The sequence below is a fragment of the Mauremys reevesii genome, linkage group 3, assembly GCF_016161935.1.
Source record: "Mauremys reevesii isolate NIE-2019 linkage group 3, ASM1616193v1, whole genome shotgun sequence".
NCBI classification, from domain to species: domain Eukaryota; kingdom Metazoa; phylum Chordata; order Testudines; family Geoemydidae; genus Mauremys; species Mauremys reevesii.
In genome coordinates this window covers 85,225,002-85,240,308 of record NC_052625.1, presented here as the reverse complement: position 1 = coordinate 85,240,308, position 15,307 = coordinate 85,225,002, and the positions used below count along the sequence as shown (strand labels likewise).

Here is a 15,307-nt window from a genome sequence, read left to right as displayed (position 1 = left end):
GAAAGGAAAGGGCAAAGAACAGCTGCACCCCTGCTAAGAGGCCCCTTCGAGAACGTCAGCAAATAAAGCGCACCTTGGCGATCAGAGGCTTCGGGCGGGGAGCCGCTGGTGAGTCAAGAGCACCGAAAGAGCCGGGGCCCCCGGCAAGAAAGGCGCTGCTGTGACGGAGCTATTCTGGCGGGACCCAACTGAGAGTGCCAAATCAGGACCAATTGCTTAAACAGGGCAGTTACAGCCCTAGGCTGGGGTTTCTCACCTCTAAGGCAAACCAAACCAGCCAGACAAAAAGGACTTTGGTCTCACCCCACTGGCTAACCACAAGTCACACAAGCAATTTCCTTAGACACTCCAGTCTCCCAGTATCACCACCAGTGCACTCGTCCTGGGGATAAATGGTTATGAAAACCAACACCCCAATAAAAGAAAAAGGTTCCCTCGATCCCAAAGGACCAAGCCCCAGACCCAGGTCAATATACACATCAGATCTTACCCACAAATCACGCTGTTGCCAATCCTTTAGAATCTAAAATCTAAAGGTTTATTTACAAAGGGAAAAAGGTAGAGAAGAGAGGTAGAATTGGTTAAATGGAATCAATTACATACAGTAATGGCAAAGTTCTTAGTTCAGGCTTGCAGCAGTGATGGCATAAACTGCAGGTTCAAATTGAGTCTCTGGAAAACATCCCCCACTGGGATGGGTCCTTCAGTCCTTTGTGCAGAGCTTCAGTTTGTAGCAAAGTCCCTCCAGAGGTCAGAAGCAGGATTGAAGACCAGATGGAGATGAGGCCTTAGCCTTATATAGACTTTTCCAGGTGTAAGAATCCCTTTGTCTTCACTGTGGAAATTTACAGCAAAAATATGGAGTCTGGAGTCACATGGGCCAGTCCCTGCATACTTTGCTGAGTCACAAGGCGTGTCTGCCTTCTCTCCATGGGTCAATTGTGTAGCTGATGGCTCTTTAATGGGCCATCAACCCAGCTATGCAGGGCTGACATCAGCTTGTCTGGGACACTTCCCAGAGGCAGAGCATAAAACAAAGTATAGACATTACAGAGCCAATACTTATAACTTCAACTACAAAATTATACACAGACATACAGACAGCATAATCATAACCAGCAACCCAGAACCTGGTCTTAGACACCTTATATGACCCCCTTTACTTAGGATTTGGTGCCACTACAGGACCTTGGTTGCAACCCATGTTCTATATGGTCCCCATTTATATCAATAACGTCACACCCCCAACGCAAAATTGATGCAGGAAGGGATGACAAAACATCGCTGACTGCATCCCAAGAGCCCCCTTTCCTTGGGTCTGTCTCACTACAGCTAGTGTTGGGCTAGAGGCCGTACCAGCGTATAACCGAAATGGTTTATCAAAGTCATGTTCAATAACATGAATGGATCTCTTTACAAACTTAAGGTATAACTTGGTTAGCTTTTGCAGCATGGTTCCTGTATGTTTCATGTGATCTTGCCAAGAGCTAAAGAAAATAGCTACTTTATCCATACCAGTTCTGGCCAATATTTTGAACCCAAATAACATTAAACCAATGTAGATATAGAGGTTGTTCATAGTACAGGAATCTTGGCATTTAGCCATGAAAGCAATATGGTAGTGTGCCTCAGTTTCCCCTTTCATACAGCACATCAGGTTTGGAATGTATTTTCCCCTGTGAAAAGTTCCAACACTGTTTACATGCATTAACTGTGAAACATCAGTATAGCAAGGCCCTTTAACATAAAGTGTGTTTTCATGTATTCCTTTCAACATGTTTAAGGGATTTTCCAAAAGATTAGGCACATTGTACATTGTTACAGTCCTTGGCCATAGCAACACATTAGTTACAAAAATTAGCATCAGCAATAACAACAAATTCATTGCAAGTGTCCATTTACAATCATATTTGTCATGCCATACCCTTGGCTCAATACCATTGGAGATTGGGCATTTTAGGGTTAACCTGTGGCTTCCCTTTGCAAAATTCAGTCTTCTCTTTCCTTCTTGTCCTGCAGGATGAGACCCTGATTTCTCTTGCTTAACGGAATTCACTGGCTGATGGGGTGGGCCCTCTGTGCTAACAGCTATTAGCAAGTCTTTCTTCTCCCTGCCAGCCAAGTAATTTGCATCAACACAGACACTCGCTTTTAACTTCTTAGCTGCTATGGATTCCACGGCTGGACTTTGTCTTACAGAGATACCACACAAATCCAAAGAGTCTGAGGGTGAGAGCTGGCCTGCTCTCCCCTGCCTCCTCAAGCATGTAGCCATACAACTGTTCTGCCCTGAAACACCAGTAACTGAATCTGTCCTCAGATCCTGAAGCACCGACTGCTCACTTACAGATTCAGCATGGAGACATTCCTGTCCCAACAGCATTGTCTCCCCACCAACAAGCTGGCCACACACAGCCAGGTGGTTATAGGGCTGCTCAACTTCCTTAACAGCTTCTACTCCACCTGAGACCTTTTCAAAGCTGCCCACACTGGATCTCTCAAAAGGAAAGTCAGTGGATCCATTCACAACAGAAAATTTCTGGCTGTTAGGAACTGAAACTTTCTTGATTAAATCACTTTTACACCCTTCAGTTGCAGTAAACTGCTTGCACAGGCTACCATGAGGATTCCTTTCCCTAGGAGCTTCTCTAAGCAGCAATTCACCCCTCTCAGAAATTCTGCCCTTCCCCTCTTCACCTAGGGCTTGCTCTAAAGGAACACTTCCCTGAGCCACCACAGATGCTACAGACTTTCTAGATAACAGGTCAGAAGTAGTCTCCTTCCCTTGGCCATGAACAAGTTCAGGAATCTTTTCCTTCTTGCTACAAGTTGTCAAACTGTCAGTCGGTAACACAATTAAATCACCTTTATGCTCTCCTTGTGCCCTGGCTGGGGTATCACCCTGATCAGACAGAGTTGCTGCACCCTTTTCCAACCACACATTAGCAACTGGCAAACTACAAGCACCAGAATTGTCTGTTCTCTGGGATTTTGCTATGACACTAACTGGATGCAACCTAGTCACAGTGCCATTCTCCCCAGCAGACCCAAACTCAGGACCATTCCCTTCCTGGGCTTTAGCTGTATTTACAACCAACTTTGAGACAACTGAATCACCCTTAACCATTACAGGCTGACAGGCACCTTCTGTCTGCTCCACAGACACAGAAGAGCCGGAGACACATTCTCCTTTACCAGACACACAGCTTGGGATTTTACTTCCCTTGTCCCAGCACACAGGGCTGTTCACAGACAACTGCTTGGAGACTGGAGTAGCTTCCTTTATAGGCAAGTCAATACTCCTGACAGACACAGGCACATTCCCTCCACTGTCACATTTCTCCACACAGGAAACAGGTAAGGGATATGGACACTCATCTTCCACTATCCCTCCCTTCCCAAATTGCTGATTAGACAAAGCCATCAGCTCACAAGGCTGCCTAGTCTCCTGCAAACTTTCCCTACCAGGCACATTGCCTCTCCCAACAGATAAGCTGCTGCTCTTTTCACTACACTGAGCTACTTTTAGCAAATCACAGTTACCCATTTCAGGTTTACTTCTACAAGCTGCACTAGCCACCAATCCATTACCCATTACAAATTTACCCTCTCCTTCCTCAGTTAGGGATTTAACCTGACCATCTACTTTAATCTGCTCCTGAGAAACATTTTCCTCACCAATGAGATCTTTCTGCTCTTGATCTAACTCCAGGTTCACTTCTGAGACATCAGACAGACATTCAGAAACTTCATTCCCAGAAATACTGCTTTTTTGCACAGACAAACCTTTGGAGCAACCCTCCTCAGGCAAATCATTGCCCACAATAGACACAGGTTTAAGATCATTCCTCTCCTGTAACTGGCTACCTGGACTGAACAAAGCTGTAACATTTTCCCCAATTAAAAGATCTTTAGGCAATAACTTCCTGACGCCAGCTATCACTTCATGCTGAGCCCCATTCCACTCAAGGTGGATTCTGGCTAAAGGCACACGGACAGTAAACTCACAGAGGATCACAACATTCACACTCTGATTTGGTAAATAATCTTCCTCTTTGACCAGATCTGCTCTAACAAGAGTGATGTTAGAAGCCATAGTTTGCCCTAAACAGCTTTTACCATTGACTTTTACACTCTCATACATAGCACTGGCACAATTTATGGGGCCACCCCCTACTGAACCCACAGTAACAGCATTGACATAAAAGGTGGCATTGTTGGGGTACATGTGGTTACCCCCAGACAACTGCTCAGAGTGATACAACATACCAACATTGTTACAAACTGGACTTTCAAGAGGATACAGTCTCTGCTGTTCTTCCATTGCTTTTTTGACTTGGAGTTGGAGTCTAGCTGTCTCCTGTTGCACCTTGTGAGTCTCCTCCTCAGCAGCCAGCAGCTCCAGACGCCCCTTACGAGCTTTTTCTTCTCTCTTAGCAGCCTCTTTCGCTCTCTCAGCTGCCTCTCTCTTTCTCTCAGCTGCCTCTCTCTTTCTCTCAGCTGCCTCTCTCTTTCTCTCAGCCGCCTCTTTCTCCAGCTGGGCCAAGACTTGCTTCTCTTCCATTCGAATTTTTGCCAGTTCTTGCGCATAATCAAACTGCAGGCTGTCTCTCTGTCTCATGGTCACTGATCTTTAACCAGCCAAACTCTCAATCCCAAAGTTAAAATTTGGATAGCGTGGGGTTCTGACCCAAAGCTTAATTGACCTGGTTCTGTGGATCCAAGCACGACTACGCCACTGTGACGGAGCTATTCTGGCGGGACCCAACTGAGAGTGCCAAATCAGGACCAATTGCTTAAACAGGGCAGTTACAGCCCTAGGCTGGGGTTTCTCACCTCTAAGGCAAACCAAACCAGCCAGACAAAAAGGACTTTGGTCTCACCCCACTGGCTAACCACAAGTCACACAAGCAATTTCCTTAGACACTCCAGTCTCCCAGTATCACCACCAGTGCACTCGTCCTGGGGATAAATGGTTATGAAAACCAACACCCCAATAAAAGAAAAAGGTTCCCTCGATCCCAAAGGACCAAGCCCCAGACCCAGGTCAATATACACATCAGATCTTACCCACAAATCACGCTGTTGCCAATCCTTTAGAATCTAAAATCTAAAGGTTTATTTACAAAGGGAAAAAGGTAGAGAAGAGAGGTAGAATTGGTTAAATGGAATCAATTACATACAGTAATGGCAAAGTTCTTAGTTCAGGCTTGCAGCAGTGATGGCATAAACTGCAGGTTCAAATTGAGTCTCTGGAAAACATCCCCCACTGGGATGGGTCCTTCAGTCCTTTGTGCAGAGCTTCAGTTTGTAGCAAAGTCCCTCCAGAGGTCAGAAGCAGGATTGAAGACCAGATGGAGATGAGGCCTTAGCCTTATATAGACTTTTCCAGGTGTAAGAATCCCTTTGTCTTCACTGTGGAAATTTACAGCAAAAATATGGAGTCTGGAGTCACATGGGCCAGTCCCTGCATACTTTGCTGAGTCACAAGGCGTGTCTGCCTTCTCTCCATGGGTCAATTGTGTAGCTGATGGCTCTTTAATGGGCCATCAACCCAGCTATGCAGGGCTGACATCAGCTTGTCTGGGACACTTCCCAGAGGCAGAGCATAAAACAAAGTATAGACATTACAGAGCCAATACTTATAACTTCAACTACAAAATTATACACAGACATACAGACAGCATAATCATAACCAGCAACCCAGAACCTGGTCTTAGACACCTTATATGACCCCCTTTACTTAGGATTTGGTGCCACTACAGGACCTTGGTTGCAACCCATGTTCTATATGGTCCCCATTTATATCAATAACGTCACAGCTGCATTGGCCGTGAATCGAACACGGGCCTCCCGCGTGGCGGGCGAGAATTCTACCACTGAACCACCAATGCCCTGCTCCTTTGCCTCTGCGTGCGGAGCCAGTGCTGTCCGCCAAGGGCTTCGGGCCACACCAGCCAGGCTCCTTCTGCCTCTTGCCGGGGCGGAGCGGCTTCGGGCCAGCCAAAGGGGGCGCTCCGGCCTCTCAACCCAGCGGTGGCGGCCTGCGGTTTCTGTAGTGTAGCGGTTATCACGTTCGCCTCACGCGAAAGGTCCCTGGTTGAAACCAGGCAGAAACAGCCTGGCTTTGGCTTTGCGCCCGAAGCGGAGAAAAACAGGCTTTCACAAGGTGCGCGGCGGTGCTCGGCACCCAGGCGTGGCATTGCGTCCCCTCCGTTGGTGGTCCGTGCCGCGCTGCCTTTCCTCTTGCATACGATCCTACGCTGGCGGGAGAGCACAGCGGGGCTGAGACAGAGAGGGTCTTCCCTCACGCTACCGTTCCGCCTCACTTCGGCAGCCCGGCCACGCCAGGCAAAAAAGCCATGCCTCGGGGGCCAGTGGCGCAACGGATAACGCGCCTGACTACGGATCAGGAGATTGCAGGTTCGACTCCTGCCTGGCTTGTGGCATGTGCCGCTGGTGTGGTGGCCCTGCTTTTGCGCCTCCTTGTGACCTCTTTCGAAGCAAAAGCAAAAGCAAGCTCCTTGGGCCCTGCCCCTGCCCAGAGGGAGCCACACCCCAAGCTGGGCGGGGCACCAGGACAAAGGCTCAACGGTCACCTGCCTGACCCTGATGTGATTTGAACACACAACCTTCTGATCTGGAGTCAGATGCGCTACCGTTGCGCCACGAGGCCAGCTGGCAGCAAGGGGAGTTTTTGGTGGCTGGGAGAGTGGGGGGGGTGGGGGTGGAAGGGCAGAACGCCTTTCCTCCGTGCTGCGTGGGCCAGGACTTACCATGCCCACCATCCAAGCAAGCCGCCGGGATGGGAACCGCACCCACAGGCCTGAGACGTGACCCGTCGGGCCCTTCCCTCACAGCGAAGCAGGCTCCTGAGCCGTACGCGGCTTGACCTGGCGGCCGGAGTTCTCCCAGCCAGCGCGTGCGCGTGCGCAGCCCTGGCTGAAGAGCGGGACAGGGCTGAATACTCCACCCGAAACTGCAGGCTTCTCAGCAAGCTGCTCTTGGCCCCATGGCAGGACTCCTCGAAAAGAAAGGAAAGGGCAAAGAACAGCTGCACCCCTGCTAAGAGGCCCCTTCGAGAACGTCAGCAAATAAAGCGCACCTTGGCGATCAGAGGCTTCGGGCGGGGAGCCGCTGGTGAGTCAAGAGCACCGAAAGAGCCGGGGCCCCCGGCAAGAAAGGCGCTGCATTGGCCGTGAATCGAACACAGGCCTCCCGCGTGGCGGGCGAAAATTCTACCACTGAACCACCAATGCCCTGCTCCTTTGCCTCTGCGTGCGGAGCCAGTGCTGTCCGCCAAGGGCTTCGGGCCACACCAGCCAGGCTCCTTCTGCCTCTTGCCGGGGCCGGAGGCGGCTTTCGGGCCAGCCAAAGGGGGCCGCTCCGGCCTCTCAACCCAGCGGTGGCCAGCCTGCGGTTTCTGTAGTGTAGCGGTTATCACGTTCGCCTCACACGCGAAAGGTCCCTGGTTCGAAACCAGGCAGAAACAGCCTGGCTTTGGCTTTGGCTTTTGCGCCCGACGAAGCGGAGAAAAGGCCAGGCAAAAAGGCCATGCCCCAGGGGCCAGTGGCGCAACAGATAACACGTCTGATTAGAGATCAGGAGATTGCAGGTTCAATTCCTGCCTGGCATGTGCCATGTACCCCTGCTACCTGCCTGTCAGTTGTGGTGCCCCTTTTTTTTTTTTGCACCTCCCTTTGACCTCTTTCAAAGCAAAAGAAAACTCATTGGGCCCTGCACGTGGCTGCTCCACAGTGACCAGGAATTGTTTCTCTTGTGTATTTGGTTGTTATGGTTTTTGTTCCTATGGTAACTGAGTTAGATTATTAGGGAATAGCTTGGCCAGCTTCGGCCAGTTGAGTGAGCTCTGTGTCTGTAAATAAAATGGTAGTTATGTTAGCTATCTGCTCTCTGGCCTCAAGTGATTTCTTCCTAAACCGGCTGCCCCCAAGTATAGAACAAGTGGCGACAATGTATGGGAGTCTGGTGCTGCTCCAGTAACAGAAGGAAGTAGAAGTCAACGTAAAGAACAAACAAAAAACCTGCTTGTTTGCACTGACTGTGAAAGTGAAACTAAAAATCATGGCTACTCTGTCCAGGCCACTGGGACCTTTTGATGAGAATATAGAGCAGTGGTATGTGTATACTGAGCGTTTTGAGCTTTTTGGTATTGAAATGACATTACAGAAGCGAAGAAGGTGCCAATATTCTTAAGTGTTGTAGGGGCTAAAACCTACTCCCTGCTACGCAGCTTACTACACCCTGTTAAGCCTGAGACTAAATCTTACAGTGACATTGTGGAAATCCTGGGGTCCCATTTTTCCCCAAAACCACTGGTAATTGCTGAAAGATACAGGTTCCACGAAAGAGACCAAAAGGAAGATGAAACAGTTGTACAATTTGTAGCAATTTTAAAAAAGCTAGCAGAACACTGTGAATTTAAAGAGCTGTTAAATGATGCCCTGCGTGACAGGTTAGTGTGTGGCCTCTACAGTAAAGCTATACAAAAGCGCCTACTGATGGAGGCTCAGCTTACCTTACAGAAGGCTGTTGATATTGCTGTCTCCATGGAACTGGCTACAAGGGAGGCGCAATACATCGGTGCATCCCCTAGGGTGCAAAAAGTGTCACAAGAAACTGACCCACAAAACTGTGCAGAGTCAAGAATGTTACCGCTGTGGTAAGCCGGGTCACCAGGCATCAGAATGCTGGTGTAAGGACCTGGTGTGTCGACACTGTGGCAAAAAGGGACACATTGAGTGTGCCTGTAAACAAAAGAAAAAGAGGCCTGTGGTCTGGCCGACAAAAAGAGGAACCCTGCATACCCTAGAGCAGACCCAGGAATATCAAGGTGACACCTCATCGCAAGAGGAAGTGCCACTGCATGTTTTGTCTTTGGCAGTGGGCTCACATGAATACTGGGTAACCCCATTGTTGGATGGCAAACCTATACGCATGGAACTGGACACCGGTGCAGCCGTCTCGCTGGTCTCCGAGACTGTGTATAAAGAAAAGCTACAGCATCTTCCGCTTAAGGCAACAAAAACTGTTCTGAAGACGTATACGGGAGAAGCTGTGCCCATGTTGGGCACTATTGATGTTAAGGTGGAGCTCAATGGACAGGCTGCTAAATTGCCACTGTTTGTGGTGAGAGGTAACTACCCAGCCTTAATGGGTAGGTCTTGGCTTGGGAAGATTCAACTGAACTGGGCAGAAGTGCACCGGATGACTAAAGAAGAAACCAGTCTAACTCCTATACTAAGGAAACATTCTGCTGTTTTTGGAGATGATTTGGGAAGTATGAAGGGAATCACTGTGACATTGAACATTAAACCTGACAGTCCACCAAAATATCTGAAAGCCCGAACTATGCCATATGCCATCAGGCCAAAAGTTGAAGCAGACCTGGAGCGCCTGGTCACCAATGGAGTCCTAATACCAGTTACCCATAGCTCATGGGCCACTCCTATCAATCCAATAGTGAAGAAAGATGTCTCTCTCTGGATTTGCGGTGATTTTAAAGTCACTGTCAACCCAGTGTTGTGTGCAGAGCAATACCCGCTTCCCCGCATCGATGACCTCTTTGCAGGCCTGGCTGGGGGACAAAAGTTCAGTAAGATTGATCTGAGTCAAGCATATTTACAGATGCCCGTAGATGAAAAGTCCCAAGAGCTGTTGACTATTGTGACTCATAAGGGGCTTTATCAATACTGTCGCCTACCCTTCGGAATAACGTCTGCTCCCGCCCTGTTCCAGAGGGCTATGGACCAGATCTTGTGTGGCTTGTCAGGAGTTCAGTGCTATCTGGATGATATCCTGGTCACTGGAAGAAATTAAGAGGATCACTTAAAGAATTTAGAGGTGTCACGAAGTGGGACTGGTCTTACTGGGGGCTGGGGACAGATCCTAAGTATCTAGCAGCAAAAGGCCATGCTGCCAAATACCTGACACTCTGTCTCCTAGCAACTGATGGCCCGGCCCCTCCCTGCAAAGGTGCATCTAAAGCTGTTGGAGACAAAGGGGTCAGGTGACCTTCTGGCCCAGAAAAGAGGCGGAGGAGAGAGGAGGGGCCGGAGGGGGTTAGGCAGACTGGGGGTGGGCTGGAAAAGGAAGGGAAGCAGGGAGAAAGGGCTCTGATCCCCGAGGGGGGCTGGGAGGCCCCAAAATGGACCTAACCGGGGGAATCCGGTTATCTGTGCCTGCAAGACCTGTGTTGGACTGTGTTCCTGTTGTCTAAATAAACCTTCTGCTTTACTGGCTGGCTGAGAGTCCTGGTGAATCGGCAGGGCGCCTGGGGGTGCAGGGCCTGACTCACCTACACTCCGTGACAACTGGTGGCAGCGGTGGGATCGACTGCACCCCGTGGATGGCGCTTCCTGCAGTAAGTGACTGGGGAGCAGTAAAACGACGGGGCGATTAACCCCTGTGAGAGTGTGACCAGCGAGAAGGACTTTGCAGTAACAGGGTCCCCCGGGGGATCACAGCGAGCGATTCCAGGGGCGGAGGAGTCTGCAGCTCGCAGGTGAGTGAGGGGGGACCCAAGCCTACAAAGAGCTTCGATAAGAACTTCCTGGCCCTGCATAAGGAGGGGGAGGACATAGACACCTTCCTGACGGCCTTCGAGAATGCCTGCAAGCTGCACAAGGTTGACCCTGCAGACAGGATCCAGTTCCTCACCCCCTTACTGGACTCCACCGCCGTGGAGGTGTACAGCCGAATGAAAGGGGCGGAGGCGGGGGACTACAACCTGTTCAAAGAGGCCCTGCTCTGCGAGTTTGGGCTGACCCCTGTGGAAGCCAGTAAATAATTAACAAGGATTTGAAGAGATCTTAATGAATGTTAGTTAGCAAGAGTCAGGCCATACTGTAACCTTAATGACGTAAGACTTGTAGGAGCAAAGATAGTGCGAGGCGACAGGACAGGAACTGTGTACAAAGTTATTATGACCTTGCAATCACTAACCAAAATGCAGGCTTGCTTTTCTTAGGATTGAGACAAATAAGATAAGCCTTTTTGCTATGTATAAACAAAATGTAGTTGTTGCTTTTTACTGTCTGTATTATTGTTAGAAATTGTCTGTAAAAGGTATAAAGGCTTGCTGTGATTGTTTACCAGTTGAGAGACCTGTCCAGGACTGGGGTGACCCTGTGTCCTATGGCACTCTCTCCCTCCATGGTAATTACTGGAGAAATAATAAAGTATTTAATTTTGCTGCACCCAAACAAAAAGCGAGAACTAAGTTTTTCTTCGACACCCCGGAGATGTACCGGAAGAGGTTCCGGAGTCAACATAAGACCCGGGAGGTCACATACCTACAACTGGTCAACCGGGCGCAGGGGTACGCCCGCAAGTGGACAGTTGGGGCCCAAACTAGAGAGGACCTGCTTGACCTATTCGTACTGGAGCACCTGTATGAGCAGTGCCCATCGGACCTGAGGCTGTGGTTGATGGACCAGAAGCCGGAGAACCCGCAGCACGCAGGCTGGCTGGCCGACGAATTTGTGGACCGTCGGGCAGGGGATAGCAGGGAGGCGTCTCGAAGGAGCAGGTCTGCCTCAACGCAGAGAGAGAGTCACCATGGGACCTCCCAGAAGGGGCCGAGGGAGAGCCCCCACCAAAGGGAAACATCTGGCGTCAGGTCCAGCCGTCCCACTTGAGGGGACCCACGAGACATGGGCTGCTATCAGTGTGGCCAACAAGGCCACATACGGGCCCAGTGCCCCAAGCTCCGGGACAAACTGAGCTGACCAACCCCACACCGGGTCAACTTGGTAGAGACCCAGTCGGATGAGGGGCAGTGCTCGCAGGAAAGGGGGGCTGGCCGCGTACCACCTGCGAAGGAGGGAGGGGGGCCCCGGGTTGGCCCCTCCGAGGGGCTGGATGCTACCCGCCCTGAGTTTTGGGTTTACAGGGTAGGCACAGGGCTGCCCCTCCGGAGCGAGTGCCTTGTTCCCCTGGAGGTAGACGGGAGGGAGGTCACTGGGTACTGGGACACGGGCGCAGAGGTGACACTGGCCCGGCCCGAGGTGGTGGGCCCAGATCGGATGGTGCCCCACACCTACCTGACCCTAAGGGGTGTGATCAGGACCCCACTCAGGGTGCCTGTGGCGAGGGTGCACCTAAAGTGGGGGGACAAGGAGGGCCCCAAGGACGTGGGGGTGCACCCACATTTGCCCACGGAGGTGTTAATGGGGGGGGATCTCGAGGACTGACCCAGTAACACCCGGGGTGCCCTGGCCGTGAACCGTAGTCAGAGCCGACGCAGGGCTCTGCACCCTGACACCGGGGAAGGTACTCTCATCCGACCTTGTTACCTACATGTCCAGGAGGACGGAGTTATCGGTCCACTCTGGTTGTTTGTTGTGGGGGAGACGTGTCATTATTCCATCACCACTGAGATCACAGATGTTAGAACAGCTACATTCCAGTCACTGTGGAATAGTGCGCATGAAGGAAATTGCACAAAGCTATTTTTGGTGGCCTGGATTGGACAGTGCTGTTGAAGAGAAGGCAAAAGCTTGTATGTCATGTCAGGGTGTGAGGAATGCACCCCAGTGGGCACCCCTACACCTATGGGACTGGCCTGAAAACCTGTGGCAACGTATTCACATTGACTTCGCTGGCCCCCTTGAAGGAAGCATGTTCTTGGTGATAGTAGATGCCCGTTCTAAATGGCCAGAAGTCTCTATAATGCAGTCCACTACTGCAGAGAATACTATCCAAAAACTACGAGGACTCTTTAGTCATTTTGGTCTGCCAGAACAACTTGTGAGCGACAACGGACCGCAGTTCGTCTCTCAGGAGTTTCAAAATTTTATGAAGGTAAATGGGATACACCACATCACGTCAGCACCACATCATCCATCCGCCAACAGATTAGCTGAAAGATTTGTGCAGACAATGAAACACGCTTTGAAATCAGCAAGGGGACAACACTCCATTCAAAAGCGTCTGGATACCTTCTTACTTTCTTACAGAAACACACCTCATGCTACGACCCAAGCATCCCCGGCCTTTCTAATGATGGGACGACAGCTGCGCACTTGCTTTGATCTGCTGAAACCTTCTGAACCCCGACAAACTGTGCAACATCAGCAGCAATATCAAGTCATCAGACGGGCACCCAGAGCAAAAGACCGAACCTTTAGCCCGGGACAGCCAATTTTGGCTCGGAATTATACTTCCAGAGCTAAATGGGTCCCGGCCACAATCATTACTCAAACAGGACCTGTTTCCTACACAGTCCAGACTGCAGAGAATCTCACCCGGCGGCGACATGTAGATCAGCTGTTGCCAGGTCATGCCAGTCCTCAGGCCACATCTGCAGTTGACGGGTCTGACTTCACCTCTTCTGGTGAGACACCGAATCATGAATCACCTGTTCCTGACTGTTTCCCTCCATTACTGCCGGCGGCTGAGATACTCCTTTGCCCAGCACGAGCTGATACCACCTCCTTACCTGTTCGTGCTGCGGACCCTGAGCCCATGGTACTTTTGGGTGCAACAACACCAGAAGTTCGCCGTAATCCACCTAGAGACAGAAGGCCTCCTCATCGGCTGGATCTTTAGCTAGGGTGAACCCACGGTTATGGGGCAAAATAATCCCCAGGGTTTAGCCAGGAATGGAGGCAGTCTACCCTCCTTCTCTAGTCTAGTGTGTGTTTTATTTAAGGGATGCTCTTACTGGGGGGGAGGAATATGTTGTGTATTTGGTTGTCATGGTTTTTGTTCCTTTGGCAACTGAGTTAGATTATTAGGGGATAGCTCAGCCAGCTTCGGCCAGTTGAGTGAGCTCTGTGTCTGTAAATAAAATGGTAGTTTTGTTAGCTGTCTGCTCTCTGGCCTCAAGTGATTTCTTCCTAAACCAGCTGCCCCCAAGGATATAACAGTTTCATTCTCTTGCTTGCAACAGGGCTGCTTCAATGACATTGTAATCTTCCACATGGCGGTTCCTGTCTTCGCTCTAGAAATACTGGAGGATAAGGCACGATGTGATTGTAATGCTGAGATTAAGAGCACCCAGCTGAGCAGGGTCAATGCTTCTCAGGCTATGGCATATGCGCAGCTAAGCCAGGCCTTCAAATAAAATTGTGAAAAAACATGGGTTGTTTGCCACTGATATGAGGAAAGGAATGGTGGAAACTGCATTATTGGAGGTCGAAGCCATGTTCCCATTTCCCCCTGCGACAATGTTTTGGGCTCATGAGGCATTGCAAGCCAAACTCCAAACTCCCTGCAACTAGTTGCATTGTGGGATAGCTACTCACAGTGCACTGCACTGCTCCACCAACACAATGAGTGTGATGTGGACACGCCCAACCGACAATTACTGCAGTGGCTGGATGTCAACTTCAATCAAGTTGACTTATCTTTGTAGTATAGACATGTCTTTTGTTAAAGATGTTATTTCCCTTTGTGACTCAGGTCTAACTATCATTTAGTTTATCACAGCTCTAGAGGTTTTGTACTACTCTTCTGTGATTAATCTTCCCAGTATTTTCCTGAGTGCTGCAGTTTAGCTTTGCCAGCTTTCTATTTCCTGGATCTCCCTTCAATTCCTTTGTGAATAAAGGTGTTATATTAGCTTTTATTTTCAGCTCTTTGGGATCTTTCTTCTTTCTAAAGGCATTTGATATGGAGGAATCTATATTGTTAAAAAGGAGCAGAGTGCTTTTGTAGTATTTTTTTCTTCATCGTATCTGGACATGCACCAGGTTTTTCTAACAGTCCCTGCAATTTTAGATGAGTTGGAGGTCTGGTTTTCCTTTCTGTGGTCTCTCCTTCCCTGCTTTCCAGACTGACTTGGCACGTAAGCAGCAGAAGTTTACAGCAACTGCCAACACTCCCACAGATTGTGCTTAGAAAGACTATAAAAGCTTTTAAGAAGGCCTATGAAAAGCTGGAGTGTTTTTTTTAAAGCAGGTGATAACATGTATCAAGGATCATTTGCACAGTGCTCATTGTATTTAAATGGCAGCAAAGTGCACCCTTTATAAAAGCGAGCTTAGATCTTGTACTGCAGTCTTAAATTTCCAAATCTAGAAAAGGCAATGCCTGTGCCAGATTGAGAAAACTTTGCATTCCACCAGTGATGTGCTGCTAATATTTTAACAAGTGACTTAAAAAAAAAACCCAAACATTTCTCTTACCCTGTGACAAACCACATGCACCAGGAGTTAGTGCGTTTGCACAGAGAACTGATGAAGAACTAGGGAATCTATTCATTTTTCTTCCCATATGAACAAAAATGCCTTGTTTTAAACCATAACAGAGAAGGGACAGCACCACAAGACAAGCACATCTA

The 15,307-nt window shown here is 49.5% G+C and overlaps 5 non-coding genes across 5 annotated transcripts; 2 read left to right on the top strand and 3 right to left on the bottom strand.

Annotated features, from left to right (window-relative positions):
* Positions 1-5,823: 5,823 nt before the first annotated feature.
* On the bottom strand, positions 5,824-5,894 carry TRNAG-GCC. The gene has a single exon. It is a non-coding gene; the product is annotated as a tRNA-Gly (tRNA).
* Positions 5,895-6,371: 477 nt separating this feature from the next.
* Positions 6,372-6,444, top strand: TRNAR-ACG. Its single transcript has one exon. It is a non-coding gene; the product is annotated as a tRNA-Arg (tRNA).
* Positions 6,445-6,604: 160 nt separating this feature from the next.
* TRNAW-CCA lies at positions 6,605-6,676 on the bottom strand. The gene has a single exon. It is a non-coding gene; the product is annotated as a tRNA-Trp (tRNA).
* A 512-nt stretch (positions 6,677-7,188) lies between these two features.
* Positions 7,189-7,259, bottom strand: TRNAG-GCC. The gene has a single exon. It is a non-coding gene; the product is annotated as a tRNA-Gly (tRNA).
* A 160-nt stretch (positions 7,260-7,419) lies between these two features.
* On the top strand, positions 7,420-7,492 carry TRNAV-CAC. The gene has a single exon. It is a non-coding gene; the product is annotated as a tRNA-Val (tRNA).
* Positions 7,493-15,307: the final 7,815 nt, after the last annotated feature.